A 14,836-nucleotide genomic window follows, 5' to 3' on the forward strand; every position below is an offset into this window, starting at 1 on the left:
TTTTAAGTAAGTGCTTCTTGTCCTTCAGGCAAAAGAAACTCCTTGTCCTCATCTGTTGGCTGGCCCTCGTCAAAGCACAATACGTCCCTAACTTCTAACCTTGGCATGGAACTTTTTTCCCTTTTCCTGTTGTAAGAGCTCCCTAAAGTCTTGTTTGCAGAATAATGAAGAAAACATTACTGTCTGCAAGACTGCTTGTCACCTCTGAATATACTCCATCAACATGCTGCCACTTCATCTTCTTTAGACTCATTGACTGCTTTGTAGAAGGACACTGGTGTCCACATCTATCTCCTTGAGACAGGCAGAGAAATGAATTCTTTTTCCTGTCTCAAAAAGAGCTGACAAGCTTTTAGTAGTGTTTATCTTCACTAAAGGGTGATAACCTTGAAAATGAAAGTTAAAAGAGACTGATACAATTAGGTACATAGTCTTCTCCATTCTATATAACAGTTGGTTTTCTTTTATAGTTTAACATGTCAATGTTTTCTATTGTCCACTTTGATTTTTAAATTTAGAGTTATTTTTATTTACAGAATGCAAGTGAATCATGCTGTGACTCTTTTGCAAAAGTGTAATCCCTCTGTTAAGCCTAAAATGGGTTAAAAATCCAGTTCCTTTAGTATTCTTCCTCCTACCAACTTCTCTTCCTGTATTACCTGATATTTTTTCTTTTCCTTTGCATTTTTTCACCCCATATCATGTTATATTCAGAGTTGAGAGATTTCTTTAAAATAATTTTCCCTAATTTTAGGCAGAATCTTAGAATTCTGATTACTTACATTGTGCTGACTCAAGGACAGTAATAGTGGATTTGACACTTTAATTAATAACTTGCTGCTATAGACTAAATGTTTGTGCCCCCCCCATCCCCCTCTCAAATTCATATGTTGAAATTCTAACACCTAGTGTGATGGTATTAGGAGGGGGCCTTTGGGAAATGACTAAGTCATGAGAGTGGAGCCCTCATAAATAGGGTTAGTGCCCTGATAAAACAGACCCTAGAGAGTTCCTTTGCCCCTTTCACCATGTGAGAATACTGAGAGAAGATAGCCCATCTACAAACCAGAAATGGGCTCTCCTAGAATCTGCCTGTACCTTGAATTTGGACTTTCCACCCTCAGGAACACTCAGGAGAAATCCATGTCAGTTGTTTATGAGGCACCCAGCCTATAGTTTTCTGTTATATCAGCCCACGTGGATGCATACTCATGTGCATGAAAGGTCCCCTTTGATCTAGATTGTGCCCACTGCTAGGGCTCACACAGACATGGATATGTCTGGCAGGCTGGTAGCTGGGTCCTCCAGAAACCTGTTTGCATGAGGCACTCAGAGTCCCTTAGCAAAGGGCTCATCCCTAACAGAACAGGAAGGCAGGCACAGAGCTTTGGCCGTCAGAGAAAAGCAGCATTTCTGAGTCCAGTATTGTGTCTGTTGCTCTGCTTTGTCTCAGGGCTGACCCCCAAGGTATCCTTTCTAAGGCCCATGGTGAGAAGAGTCCATGAGCAAACACAAAGCGTAACTCAAAACTGAAGAATAACATTTTTCCCATTATGCAGCAAAGCAAGGTGCAGCTGTGGCCTCTGCAGGCTCCTGACTCAGTTACAATGGAGCTGGTGGTTCCTAGTGAATGACTGGCAGAAGATTCCCAAGAAGGGCAGCAGCCGGCAGGCACACACTGGTCCAAGCACAATGAATCCCACCCTGGGGACTCAGACACACTGAAGGGTCATTCTAGGAGAACTGAAGTTCTGCAAAAGCAAGGCAGACGTGCTCTACAGCAGCTCTGCTACTTTCCCCTCTCTGCCATTGCCACCAGCCACTCTCATGTGCCTGTCTCCATGGGTGAGCTTGCCAGTCTAGGATCTGTGGTAGGCATGACTGAATCATCAAGTCCTGGAGGATACTAGTCAAAGGGCTTGGGAGGCCAGGTTCACACTGGCCTCTCTCGTCTTCCTGCAGCTGGTTGGCGCAGGCAGAGCTCTGAGTCGGTGAGTCAGCATCCACCCACAGCTGAATGCTGTTGCTTTTTCTCAGTGGGAGTGAGTGCGGGCTAAACATCTTTGTGGGCTTAATCTGGCCTGCAGGCTGTATTTAGCCACCCCTGCTCCAGCACTAAATTACTTCATAGTGATACAAGGATGTCTAAAAGTACAGTATCTGGTTTTGGCGCAGAACTTGATATTATACCCTTAGTGTCTTATCCTAATAAAATACATGCTATCTCATGTTCTTTTTCATACCATCTACAAAGAGCCAATGATCTTGTACATGGAGGTCTTTCTTTGGCATGAATTGGCTTTTTATCTATCTATCTTCCACCTCCACAAAATAATTATCAAGCCTAATAGACATGCCAGGCAGCAGCTTTGAACAACCTAAATTACTGCTTTCCCTCAAATGCTGTTGTTGTTCAGTCGCTAAGGCCTGTCCAACTCTCCGCAACATCATAAATTGCAGCACACCAGACTTCCCTGTCCTTCATCATCTCCCTGGGTTTGCTCAAACTCATGTCCACTGAGTCAGTGATGCCATCCACTGAGTCAGTGATGCCATCCAACCATCTAATACTCTGCTGCCCTTTTCTCTTCCTGCCCTCAACCTTTCCCAGCTTCAGGGTCTTTTCCAGTGAGTCAGCTCTTTGCATCAGGTGGCCAAAGTATTGGAGCTTCAGCTTCAGCATCAGTCCTTTTAATGAACAGGGTTGATTTTAATGAAAGGGTTGATTTCCTTTAGGTTGATTGGTTTGATCTCCTTGCAGTCCAGGGGACTCTCCCTCTGTCCAGGCAAGATTACTGGAGTGGGTAGCTGTTCCCTTCTCCAGGGAATCTTCGTGACCGAGGGATTGAACCTGGGTCTTCTGCGTTGCAGGCAGCCACCATGGAAGCCCTTCAAGTCTTCTCCAGCACCACAGTTCAAAAGCACAATCTAAAACATAATGATACTTAAACTCCATAACAAGGTTTTAGGATGCTTAGAACTATAGCACAGGGCTGGACATAGAGTAGCATATCAACAAATAATTTCTGAGTTGCATTTTGATGAAGAAAATGGAATGAAATATCTGTTTGTTAATTTGTTGGTTTGTTTGTTAAGAGCAAAGCAGTATCATACACTTGAAGAGAAGAAGCCTGAAAGATGCTTCTTTGAAGGAGTCACAGGTTCAAATCCTAACCCCCTTACACAATATATAACCATGGTAAAAAATCATAAAACAGAGATAATATAATATATCTCTCTAGGCTGTTGTGATGACAAATAAGTATGTAAATCACCTAACATGTTTGGCTCCATGGACATTAACTACTTTTTCCTTTTTAGTCTTAAAGAACTGATTTATGGCTATGTCCAATGATGATCAAAAGGTCAGCATCTGTCATTTCTCAGCCCTTTTCTAAGAGGAGATCATTGCTACTCTCAGGGATCTCTGTAAAAGGTCTCTCTTATTTGGAAACAATGTCATCTTTCATGTAAACACCAAGTTCTCCTTGATGGTGCCTGAGCCTTGTATTCTATAGAAACTGGCAGACATATTCCATTTTACTATCAAAGAAAAGTGTACTCAGTCCCTTGTTTAAATATGGCACATACCATTTGACCTGAAATACCTGAGAGGAAGGCAGCAGGAAGACTACCCTGTATTCCAAGGTTAACTTTGACCTACTGAACAAGTCATAACATTTATCCACCTTTTAGCAGCTCATTACGGGGACATATGGGGACAATACTGGCCTGACAGGAACCTAAAAACACGAGATGTAGCACTGGTTTAGCCCATCCTAGCTGTGTGGCTGAGACAAGCTACTGCTTTAGTTCACTGAAAGTCAGTCTCCTCATCTGAGAAACAAAATAACAATTCCTGTTCTTCCTATACTATCAAGTTATCGATGGTTATCATCTTTTGCTCTGCCTCGGCCCCACCTATACTGTCTGGGATTAGTGAAGTGTCTCCTCAGCCCTGTGTCAGGTACTGACTTGTTTTGTTTCGTGTAATACTTATGCTAACCTAATGAGGTACCTGTGATTCCCATTTTACAGATGAGAAAACTGAAACCCTGAGAGGTTCATCAACATACACACTTAATTAGTGGCAGAGCAGGAATCCAGCTCCAAAGACCACATGCTGAGCCTTCCTTCTAAGCTGCCTCTCAGATACTAAGGTGGGTTTAGGGTGTCTGGCACTCATTCAACAGGCATATATTAAGGACTAGTTCCTGCCTCCAGGAGTTTACAACCAGAAGTGTATTTCAGAGACATGCGGGGTCAAATGGCCGTTTGCATCCACCCCAGAAGAGTTAAGTGAACCCTGGATCTACAGCCAGTGGGGTAATTTCCTGGCAGGATGTCAGAGCAAAAGAGACACACCTACAACCCAAGTCACCCACACGCAGATGGGGCTACAGATAGTCAATCTGTTTCTCCAGAAGGTGCGACTTCTTCTCTGGTTTGTAGGCATCTCCCCTTCTATTTCTATCAAAGTAATATTAAAAGAAAGAGACACATATTTATTTTACCTCCTTTAATCAAAAGTAAGATTGCATCTTAGTTGGTCTTAGACTAATTTAATGCTACATTGCAAGAAAAACCTTTCTTGAGTTATAAAAATGTTAAATCTTTATTGGTATTCCTGATAGGCATATCACTAAACAGTATTTAATTGTTTCCACAGTTGTTAGAGCCTAGAATTTTAAAACTTCAAAGTAATTGTATAATGTCATTTTACATAAAAGGACTGAATTGAAAGCTAGGTCTCCTCACTCCCAGTCCTATGCTCTTTCCACTGTGAGAATGTCCTTCTTTAACTCTGCTGGATTTAATTCCCTGCCTGAAGGAAAAGAATCCTGTCCTTCTTTCTTTCTGCCAAATTCCTATTGATTGGTTGGTGATGAGCTAGTAAAAGCTTGATGAGAATGCCATCTAGGCCTTCAGTGTCAAGATCAAGGGAAGCTTATAAAGAGATGCCTTTCATTTTTTCCCAAAGTTGGTGCCTTAGGTAATCACTTCTTGTCCAGAGGCAATGAGTCCCCTAGATGAGGTGCCGTGACTCAGGGAACTCTGGCCCCAGCTTTGTCAGCTCATTAAGGATACGTTCTACCACAAAGTGACTTTTGAACACACTAAATAGGAAAAATCAAATGGTTTCTGCAGTGACAGGGTCAGCTAGATCAGAGCCTGAGCCTTGAAATAAATCAGATATTGAAGAAGTAAACAACAAAAGAAGCTGAAGACAGATTGGATACAGACATGGTGCTTTTATCTGTCAGCCAGCAACCTGCCAACTTTCTCTTTTGCAAACAGAAATAGTGCTTCTGTGGTGCCATCTTATCATATTGTGGGTCACTTGCCCACCTTGATTGCTGTTCTATGAGCTCTTAGAGAGCAAGGGCTCTGCCATGCATATTTTTATTCCATAGTTTGCAGTACCTTGCCTTTTATATAGTGGATGTTTGATGTACGAAGAAATAAAGGAAGAAAGGAGCAAGAACACTTTGTCCCATATCCTAAAGAAATTTACAATGAAACCTTTTGCTCTTCTTCCAGACTATTTAAAACCACAATAGAAAATAATGAACAATCATTTTATAGAAAAAAAAAAAAAAACAAAGAAAATGAGGAATAAGAGTGGTGAATAAAAAATGGAATAAACATTTGCTTAGGGGCTACCTTGTGCCAAACATTGTAGCAGATAATTTGCATATATCATCTCATCTAATCTTTACAATAGAACCATGAGTCAAATAGTTATATTTCTGTTTTTTCATGTTGCTATTCAGTTGCTCAGTCATGTCTGACTCTTTACAACCCCATGGGCTGTAGCACGCCTGGCTTCTCTGTCCTTCACAGTCTCCTGGAGTTTGTTCAGACTCATGACCATTGAATTGGTGATGTCATCCAACCATCTCATCTTCTGTTGTTCCCTTCTCCTCCCCTTTTTCATAAATAGATAAAGAAACCAGGACTCAGACGGACTAAGTATCTTGTTCAAAGTCATGCAACTGGTAAGTGACTGAACTGGAATTCAAATCACTAACTGCGAAGCCATATTCTTTTTATTTTATCAGACTGGTTACTATCAGCACAAATACCATTCCATAGCCATGACTAACAGAATTCTAGCAATAAGCATTTCTGCTATTCTAACATTGCCAGCACTATCACCTCCTCTTCTTCCCTTGACATGCTTTTTCTTTAAGGCACTAATTTGGAACTTCTGCTTCCAGCAGAGATGGAAGCACAGGGAATGAATTTATACTCCTGGCTGTAACAACCAAAAAAATCCCACAAAACACATATAAACATATTAAATAACAGTTTCAAAGCATTGAGCATTAGGCAATGAAGAAGAGTGATTCTTGAGATATGGGAAGTAAGTGATGTGAGCCCTACCAGTGCTATGGCTTGCTACAGAGAGAAAATTTCCAAGACATATCATAAACGCAGTGTATCCTGCCACAGGCCTGAGTTGAGGAGATAATGCTGACAGTCCAGAAGACTCAAGGCAGGTAGATCTTGCCAGGCCAGAGAGGAGAGAGTTGCACAAAACAAGAACTCCAGAGATTTTTCAGTGTCCCACTAGAGTATTTAGAAGAGTGTTGATCAGTGTAAACATGTGAGGAAATTACTCCTGGCCAGGAAATAACCACTAGAGGATTAAAGAGAAGAGTGTCCTATACATAAACAAGACCAGGACTAGTCTCTACTTTCAACCATAATGGATATACCTTGTGATTTGTGGGGTTTGGGGTATATTACTCACTGAGTAGTGTTATTGTTATATTTCAGTTGCCAAGTCATGTCTGACTCTTTGCAACCCCATGGACTGCAGCATGACAGGCCTCCCTGTTCCTCACTATCTCCCAGAGTTTGCCCAAGTTCACGTCCATTGAATTGGTGATGCCATCCAACCATCTCATCCTCTATTGCCCTCATCTCCTCTTGCCCTCAATCTTTCCCAGCATTGAGGTCTTTTCCAATGAGTCAGTTCTTCGCATCAGGTGGCCAGAGTATTGGAGATTCAACTTCAGCTTCAGCATCAGTCCTTCCAATGAGTATTCAGGGTTGATTTCCATTAGGATCGACAGGTTTGATTTCCTTGCTGTCCAAGGGACTCTCAAGAGTCTGCTCCAGCACCACAGTTCAAAAGCATCAATTCTTGAGTGTTCAGCTTTCTTTATGGTCCAACTCTCGCATTCATGCATGACTCCTGGACAGACCATAGCCTTGACCATTCAGATCTTTGTCAGCAAAGTGATGTCTTTGCTTTTTAATACACTGTCTAGATCTGTTAGAAATTTCCTTCCAAGAAGCAAATGTCTTCTAATTTCATGGCTGCAGTCACCATCCACCATCAGGGTTATCTGGGTCATTAAGATCTTTTCTGTACGGTTCTTCTATGTATTCTTGCCATCTCTTCTTGATCTCTTCTGCTTCTATTGTGTCTTTACTGTTTCTGTCCTTTATTGTGCCCATCTTTGCATAAAATTTTCCTTTGATATCTCCAATTTTCTTGAAGATATCTCTAGTCTTTCCCCTTTGTTGTTTTTCTCTATTTCTTTGCATTGTTTATTGAAGAAGGCCTTCTTGTCTCTCCTTGCTGTTCTCTAGAATTCTTCATTAAATTGGGTATCCCTGTCCCTTTCCCATTGAGTAGTACTCTTACGTCAGTAGTGGGGAATCAGTTCAGTTCAGTTCAGTCACTCAGTTATGTCTGACTCTTTGCGACCCCATGAATCACAGTACGCCAGGCCTCCCTGACCATCACCAACTCCCAGACTTCACTCAGACTCACGTCCATCGAGTTGGTGATGCCATCCAGCCATCTCATCCTCTGTCGTCCCCTTCTCCTCCTGCCCCCAATCCCTCCCAGCATCAGAGTCTTTTCCAATGAGTCAACTCTTCACAAGAGATGGCCAAAGTCCTGGAGTTTCAGCTTTAGCATCATTCCTTCCAAAGAACACCCAGGACTGATATCCTTTAGAATGGACTGGTTGGATCTCCTTGCAGTCCAAGGGACTCTCAAGAGTCTTCTCCAACACCACAGTTCAAAAGCATCAATTCTTCAGCACTCAGCTTTCTTCACAGACCAACTCTCACATCCATATATGACTACTGGAAAGTGGGGAATAATTAGACCTAAATTAAATACTGTACTGATTCTACCAACAGACATTAAAAACAAGATCCAATGGGAACAAATTGTTTTCAAGTAATTTAAGTGTATTCTAAAACAAATTTCAATAATATTTACAGGAATATGAAGATATTCAGTACCAAGCTGGTATAATTCACAATGTCCATCAACCAATCATCCACAGAAACAGGAAAACAAAACATAAGAAAGCACAATTCATAATAAGTAGAAAATTAATTAATGCCAATCCAGAACTGACACAGATTAATTTGTAAAAAAAAAAAAACTCCCCACAAACAAAAGTCCAGAACCAGATGACTTTGCAGGGGAACTTCACCAAACATAAATAAAAGCTAACACCTAAACTTCTAAAATATTCCAAAACATTAAAGAAGAAGGAACACTCCCAAATTCACTCCATGAAGCCAACATTATCCTGATACAAAAATCAGACAGAGACACTACAAAAAAAGAAAGTTATAGGCCAATATCTCTGATGAATATAGATGCAAAAATCCTTAACAAAATATTAGCAAATCAAATTCAACAATATATAAAAAGAATCAATATCTACAAATGAATCAATATGATACATTGTTAACAAAGGATAAGATAACACAAACATTTCAATAGGCACAGAAAAAGCATTTAACAAAATTCAACATCCATTCATGATAAAAACTCTCATCAAAGTTGGTATAGGAATAAACTTAAGGAGATGAAAATAAACCAAGGAGATGAAAATCCTATACCCTGAAAATCATAAAATATTGATGAAGGAAACTGATGTTACAGAGAAATGGAAAGATATCCCATGCTCATGGATTGGAAGAATTAATATTGTTAAAATGTCCAAACTACCCAAAGCAATCTACACATTTAATTCAATCCTTATCAAAACACCCATGACATTTTTTTACAGAACTAGAAAAAATATTCCTAAAATTTATATAGAACCACAAAAGACCCCAAATTGCCAAAATAATCTTAAGAAAAAAGAACAAAAATGGAAATATCACTCTCCCTGACTGTAGTCAATACTACAAAGCTATAGCAAACAAAACAGCTTGGTATTGACATAAAATCGGACAAAAAGATCAATAGAGAGCCCAGAAATAAGCCCAAATATCTATGGTCAGTTGAACTAAGAAAAAGGAGACAAAAATATATGATGGGAAACCAACAGTTTCTTCAATTAGTGGTGCTGGGTATATGGACAGCTACACATGAAAGAATGAAATTAGAACATTTTCCTACACCACATACAAAAATAAGCTCAAAATGGATTAAAGACCTAAATGTAAGACTGGAGACCATAACACTCTTAGAAGAAAATGAAACACTCTTTGACATAAATTGTACAATGCTTTTTGGATTTTTCAACTAAGAAAAAATAAGCAAATGGGACCTAATTAAACCTGAAAACTTCTGCACAGCAAAGAAAGTACTGACAAAACAAAAAGACAACTTACTGAATGGGAGAAAATATTTGCAAATGATGTAACTGATAACAGGTTAATATCCAAAATATATAAACAGCTCATACAACTCAATATAAAAAAAGATCTCAATTTAAAAATGGACATAAGATTTGAATAGACATTTTTCCAAAGAAGATGTGCAGGTGTCCAACAGGCACATGAAAATATGCTCAAATTGCTAGTCATCAGAAAAATGTAAATCAAAAACCTCACATCTGTCTGAAAGGCTCTCACTAAAATGTCTAAAAATAACAGATACTGGCAGGGATGTAGAGAAAAGGAAAATCTAGTATACTGTTGGTGGAAATGTAAGTTGATGTTGCCACTATGGAAAATAGTAGGAAGTTCCCACTAAACACTAAAAATAGAACTTCCATATGATCCAGAAATTTCACTACTGGGAATATATCTGAAAAAACAAAAACACTAATTTGAAAAGTTGCACTTCAATATTCATAGTAACATTATTTACAACTGAGATGTAGAAGAAACAATAGGTGGATAAAGAAGATGTGGTACATAGACAATGGAATATTACTCGGCCATAAAAAGAATGAAATTCTGTCATTTTCAACAATGTGATGGACCTTGAGGATATTATTCTTAGTGAAATAAGCTAGACAAAGACAAATGCTGTATGTTATCACTTATATATGGGATCTAAAAATGAATGACTACAACAAAACAGAAACAGACTCACAGATATAGAGAACAAACTGGCAGTTACCCATAGGAAGGGGAGGCAGTCTGGGGTAGAGGATTAAGAGAGACAGCCTACTAAGTATAAAATAAATAAGCAACAAGGATACACTGTACAACCAGGGAAATGTCATCATTTTTTATATCTTCAAATAGAGTATAATCTATAAAAGCACTGAATATCTATGTGGTACATCTAACACTAAATAATAATAAAGCAAACCACATTTCAAACTAACAAAAAAAATGGTTAAAATGGGAATTCCCTTCTGGTTCAGTGGTTAGGAGTACTTGCTCTCAGTGATGAAGGCCCAGGTTCAATCCGTGGATGGGGAACTAATATCTCACAAGTCACACAATGGTGCCCCCCCCACCCAGAAAATGGTTAAAATGGTAATATTTATGTTACATTTTGCCACAATAAAAAACTTATATCACAAAAATTCAATTAAAAGGCAGTTATTTAGATACTATTGAATCTGCATTACGTGTGGTTTTGATCTTCCTCAGTTATGCTTTGAAACTCTTTTTATTTCCACTGACAAAGATTTTTCCCTCTAGCATTATGTTCTGAGATGATTCTTACTTGTCTACCTCATAGCAATGTACACTGTGCTTATTTGATGGTCTTCCATGTTGAACTTAGCCAAGGCAAGAAAGAGAACACTTGGATTAAAAGAAAAAAAAAAAGAAGAAGCTTGGAGCTCAGACCTTTCACACCAGATGTTCCTGCTGTCTCCCCAAGGTCTTGGTTTTTCAAGAACATTGTGCTATTCCTTGAAGATCAAGAATCACAATCCACTGTCCCTACCCAAGGATCCACCCATCAGGCATAGTCAGGCAGATGCTCTTTTACCAGCTTTCAAATGTTCTGTATTTAATGCTGCCTCTTTATCCAAACATTGCATCACCTACCCTCTTCCTCAGTCCCAAGTGTGGCTAACCTCAGCATTGCCAGAGAATCTGTTGCCCACACCTCACAAGAGAGCTGATTCAGTGATTGAATGGTCAGTTGCCTTCTTATGGAGGCTTAAGTAATTTTCTAATGCTCTTAACAGAGAAGAGAAGGAAACACACATATGTACACATGTGCCAAGTCTAACTCAGGGAAGGGCAACCTGCTATGCTTGAAAATTCTTTCAGGACCTCATTCATCATGAAAAGAAGAGTTATGCAAACACATAATGAATTCTACAACTGGATGATGCCTTAAAACCAAAACCAAAACAATAATAATTTCAGCTAATATGAACTGAATGCTTATTGTGTTCTTTGTCTGTTACAATGCACTGTTTACCAAAACCAAACCAAAATTACTAATGAGAAGAACAATGGTAGCTAACATAAACTGAATATTTACTACATTCTGGACACCATGCAAAATCCATTCCATATATTGTCTCATTTACTCCTCATCATAATTCTATTGTGGATTATGTCCATTTTCCATGGAAAACTGAAGCCTAGAAGGTACACAGCTGAAAATGATAAGGCTGAACCCCTGTTATAAGCAACTATGTAAGAATGTGCTTAAAACAATTCAGTGCAGCAGCTAATTAATGCATTTCATTCTAAAAACAAGAAGGTAGCAGATGTTTACCCTTCTGTCACTGTTGAAAATAGGCCCAATCGATTTACTTTGACAAATACTTATGGAGAGCCTACTATGTGCCAGGCACTGTGCAAGGCACCAGGAATACAAATGAAGAGTTAGTCTTGGCCCTGCCAAGGAACTCCCAATCTGATGGGATATGGATTTTTTTTTAAGGTAAAAAAAGGCAGTAAGGTCAATAAGTATATTACAGGAATAGAGAGTAGAACAGAGAAGGAAATGAATCATATCCTGAAAGGCTTTGAGAACATCAACATTAAGTTATACATTAGCTGGAAGAACAACAGAATGAGACTAAATGCAGTAAGACTATGAGCAGAAATGAGCATGAGGAAGAAAGTACATAAACTGAATCCTGAGAGTTTTATATCTTTTCAGGTTTTATGTATCAGTTTCCAAATTTAACCGAAGCATGCAAAGAGTGGTAATAAATACGTAGATAAAGGGCTACTTTTATTTTATTTTTCTAAATAATTTTCAAAATTACTTGAGCACTTTATTTCACCTACCTTTTATCTCTATACCCAGGAAAGTCTAATTATCGAGCCAATATAATAATACATGGAACTACTGGACCCTCAGCAACTTCCCAAATTCCAAGTAGAATAAAGTAGAATTTTCAATGTCTATCAATGATGGTACCAGTCAGTGCATTAAAATTGCTATAAGTTTTAGGTAGAAAATTTTAAATGCATTTTTCTTTTCCAGTGCAGTTGGTTTTCCTTCTCAGAGTGAACAGTGTATAAATCAATAACATATAGTAACTATTCCCCTTAATTCACTGAGGGAATCATTATGATTCAGATAACAGTACAAATTTTTTAGTTCTGCATAAGGAAATTCTGGATCAGCTAGAGTATCAAAAACATCGGTTAAGTAAAGCAATCCCCATTTAGCATAATTGATACTTATTAAAAAGTAATTAATTGTTAGTTATCATCTACTACCAGGTGTTTTAATGAACAAAATTGTGTTTGTTTATTCATTTAGTCAATCATTCTTTTTTCTATGCATTCATTTTCCAGTGCATTTTTATTGAGGGCCATTGTGTGCATGGAATAAGCTGATGGTTTTGCCCATTGAACTTATATTCTACTGACAGAGATAGAAAATAGCCAATTTTAAAAGTAAATATGTAATATGTCAGGTGGTGATAAACTCTAAAGAAAAAAGCTAAGTAGAATAAAGAGCGTAGAGAGAGTTGGAAGTTCATGGACAGAGTGTAACTTGAGTAAAAACCTGAAGGAAGTAAAGGAGCAATTCATGTATATGTCCGAGGAGGAGGAACAGCCAGTGCAAAAGCTCTGAGGTAGGCGCATACCTGGCCTGTGCATAAAAAACAGAGAAGCCAAAATGGCAGGAGTGAAGGAAATGACAGAATGAGTTGTAAAACAAAATTTTTAAGACAGAAAAGAGACTGGAAGTAAAAGAGTGCCTTATGGACCATTGTAAGGACCTTGGCTTTTGCTGTGAGTGAGATGAAATCATTGAAGAGTTTTGAAGGAAAAACCAGTAAGATGATAGAAGAACCAAGATAGTGGTTTATTTCAGAAGCCAAGTGAAGAAAGTAAGTGCTTCAAGAGAGAGAGAGAGATTGACTGTAGTCAAATCATCAAATAAGTTGAAGACTGGGTAAAAGCATTTGATTTTACAAAAAGAGGGTCAGCAGTGACCCTGACATGAACCACTTCAATGGCGCAATGAGAGCAAAAACTTGATTGGAGTAGATTCCAGCATGAAAGGGAAGAATATGAATTGGAAACATTTTCAGAGAAGTTTGTTATAAAAGGAAGCAAAGAAATGAAGCAGTAGCCAAAGGGAGATAAGAATCAAAGAGATTCATTTATGTTTTTTTAATCTAGGGGAAATTACAACTTGTTTGTATATTTCATCATTCAATAACAAACACTTCAAGGGCTTCAGATGAATTTGCCTATGTTCTCTTAGAATTTTCTTGATGTACAAAGTGACTCATTGATCTCTTGGTATATTATTTGCTTATACAACTTTCTAATGAACTACCTGACAGTAGTCATATAATAAGAAACATATTCATGCCGAAGAATTGATGCTTTTGAACTGTGGTGTTGGAGAAGACTCTTGAGAGTCCCTTGGACTGCAAGGAGATCCAACCAGTCCATTCTGAAGGAGATCAGCCCTGGGCTTTCTTTGGAAGGAATGATGCTAAAGCTGAAACTCCAGTAATTTGGCCATCTCTTGCGAAGAGTTGACTCATTGGAAAAGACTGATGCTTGGAGGGATTGGGGGCAGGAGGAAAAGGGGACGACAGACGGCTGGATGGCATCACCGACTCGATGGATGTGAGTTTGAGTGAACTCTGGGAGTTGGTGATGGACAAGGAGGCCTGGCATGCTTCGATTTATGGGGTCACAAAGAGTCGGACGCGACTGAGCGACTGAACTGAACTGAACTGAATCCCAAAAGAGGAGCTGTGGCAGCATCCAGTTGGTCTTAAGGGTTTTGATAATTAGTTGCTCAATAAATGTTCTAGTTTAAAAAGCAAAACACTGAGCTTTCTACCATAGTATTTGTAAGTAGAAAGTTTCATTTTTTAAAAAGTAGCAGCTATATTTCTCTCTAAATAGGCATTAAAAAAAATGTAGGCTCTGATACACATAATGTACACACTCTACACTATTATATCCTCTGAATATGATACAGTCTGCAGACTCCTGGATTTCCATTATAATCCCATGCTGAGGAAATTTATGAATGAAAAGGAAAGGAAAAAGCATGCTGTTGTCTTGATGTTCACTTCCTGACTGACTTTAAGGACACTAGAACATAAGTTAATCTAAAGGGAGGGAATTTGTGTGTTTTCTTCACTGCTTTATCCTGCTTTATTCTCAGCAAATATTTGTGAATAAATCTACAACTGATTTTTTTTTAATT

The sequence above is a fragment of the Bison bison genome, unplaced genomic scaffold, assembly GCF_000754665.1.
Source record: "Bison bison bison isolate TAMUID 2011002044 unplaced genomic scaffold, Bison_UMD1.0 scf7180017864471, whole genome shotgun sequence".
Classification (NCBI taxonomy): Eukaryota; Metazoa; Chordata; class Mammalia; order Artiodactyla; family Bovidae; genus Bison; species Bison bison.